The following is a 2,586-nucleotide window of genomic DNA, read 5'->3' on the forward strand; positions in this document are numbered from 1 at the left end:
CCTTGATAAAGGTCGGATTGTACCTTATCGCGATTGCGGTTTATCGTCTCGCGACATTGCTGCTCGCGTTGGTCGAGATCCAATGACTGTTAGCAGAATATGGAATCGGTGGGTTCAGGAGGGCAATACGGAACGCCGTGCTGGATACCAACGGCCTCGTATCACTAGCAGTCGGGATGACAGGCATCTTATCCGCATGGCTGTAACGGATCCTGCAGCCGCTTCTCGATCCCTGAGTCAACAGACGGGGACGTTTTCAAGACAACAACCATCTGCACGAACAGTTCGACGACGTTTGCAGCAGCATGGACTGTCAGCTCGGAGACCATGGCTGCTGTTACCCTTGAGGCTACATCACTTGACAGGATCGCCTGCGATGGTGTACTCAACGACGAGCCTGGGTGCACGAATGGCAAAACGTCATTTTTTCGGATGAATCCAGATTCTGTTTACAGCATCATGATGGTCGCATCCGTGTTTGGCGACATCGCAGTGTACGCACATTGGAAGCGTGTATTCGTCATCGCCAATACTCACGTATCACCCGGCGTGATGGTATGGGGTGCCATGGTTACACGTCGCGGTCACGTCTTGTTCGCATTGACGGCACTTTGAACAGTGGACGTTACATTTCGGAAGTGTTACGACCCGTGGCTCTACTCTCCGTTAGATCCCTGCAAAACCCTACATTTCAGCATGATAATGAACGACCGCATGTTGCAGGGCCTGTACGGGCCTTTCTGGATACAGAAAATTTTCGACTGCTGTCCTGGCCAGCACATTCTCCAGATCTCTCACCAATTAAAAACGTCTGGTCAATGGTGGCCGAGCAACTGGCTCGTCACACTACGCCAGTCACTACTCTTGATGAACTGTGGTATCGTGTTGAAGCTGCATGGGCAGCTGTACCTGTACACGCCATCCAAGCTCTGTTTTAATCAATGCCCAGGAGTATCAAGGCCGTTATTACGGCCAGAGGTGGTGGTTCTGGGTACTGATTTCTCAGTATCTATGCACCCAAATTGCGTGAAAATGTAATCACATGTCAATTCTAGTAATATATGTGTGTCCAATGAATACCCGTTTACCATCTGCAGTCCTTCTTGGTGTAGCAATTTTAATGGCCAGTAGTGTATAAAAAGGACCTCAGCGTTCCACGTGCATGCGGTTGAAAGATATGCACTTGTAAAATCAGACGGTTCTTATGCCCTATGCGTTAGTTAAAATTTACTACATGTTTCTATCTTAAAACGGACGATAAAAAAATTTCCGTTCGAAAGCTGCGTAGTCCAGAATCTATATGCCAATCAGGAAAAATCACAGTGAGGACTGAGACATTCATCCCACCTAGGCACCAGGTTGAAGATGCCCGTTTGGTAAAATAGTGTCCTGTTTCGTAAAGGAGTCCGAAACTGTCTGCTACACATTGTCGTCCGACAGTACTCGTCAACATTTCTAGGCTTTTTTTAAGGTATCGAAGACGTAATAATCGCAGCGGCAGAAATGAGGACTGTAGGGCAGGTGTTCGAGTGTCTCCTACTCGAAATGGCGTAATTTCTGCATTTGCGTTGTGGGGACGTGCGTTACCGTGAAGCAGCAGCGTCCCTGGTCGCAGTTTTCCCTGTTTTCGACTGACATACTGTCCCATACAAATTCTTCACTCTTTAGTGGCTGTCTACCGGTGTTTGTCATTTCGACAGCCGAGAAAAGACTAACAGCACGTTGATCCTGTTTGGACGCATGTGGTAATAACGTCGCACATAGAAAACTTTTCCCCGTTTACCGCACGCACATCGGAAAGACACGAATGCCATAGTAATAACTTGACTACTTATCGGTGTTTATATACCAGCATCTGAGTCATGCAACGTTACATATTCGTTGCAGCAATGACCTAAAAGAGAAACTTTTTATCGTCCCTTATAACACGTGTAAAAGATATAGTGATGTGAAAATGTGGTCGTGGTTTAAAGAAATACTATTACAACTGAGGGCAACGGCCTTGCCACAGTGAAACCACCGGTTCCCGTCAGATCACCGAAGTTAAGCGCTGTTGGGCGTGGCCGGTACTTGGATGGGTGACCATCCAGGCGCCATGCGCTGTTAACATTGTTCGGGGTACACTCAAGCTCGTGATGCGAATTGAGCAGCTACTCCACCGAATAGTAGCGGCTCCGGTCACAGAAAACCATCATAACGACCGGCAGAGCGGTGTGCTGACCACATGCCCCTCCTATCCGCGTCCTCAGTGAGGATGACACGGTGGTCGGATGGTCCATATGGGCCACTTGTGGCCTGTAGACGGAGTACAACTGAAGCGGGTCTTTCTAAATTAATTACCATATAATCTTCAGCATTCTATGTAGCACCAAATTTAAAAGTTTCTTCACTCTCAAGGGCACAGTCTTTACAAATGGAACATGGCGACTACATTACCAGAGGAAACATTTTGTGTGTTGGAATTTGCGCGAAGTCCTTTCATTGTTCAACTATGAAGTGCATCCCGCTATCGGTTCAGCAAGACGCCGCCTTCGCACAAGCATATTGATGACTAGCATACAACATTCTTCGACGTTCGTAGCATGT

The 2,586-nt window shown here is 47.6% G+C and overlaps 1 pseudogene; it reads left to right on the top strand.

The window, feature by feature from the left end:
- The first annotated feature begins 1,992 nt into the window (after nucleotides 1-1,992).
- LOC124796796 lies at nucleotides 1,993-2,109 on the top strand (annotated as a pseudogene).
- Nucleotides 2,110-2,586: the final 477 nt, after the last annotated feature.

Source organism: Schistocerca piceifrons, chromosome 4 (genome assembly GCF_021461385.2).
Source record: "Schistocerca piceifrons isolate TAMUIC-IGC-003096 chromosome 4, iqSchPice1.1, whole genome shotgun sequence".
Lineage (NCBI taxonomy): Eukaryota > Metazoa > Arthropoda > Insecta > Orthoptera > Acrididae > Schistocerca > Schistocerca piceifrons.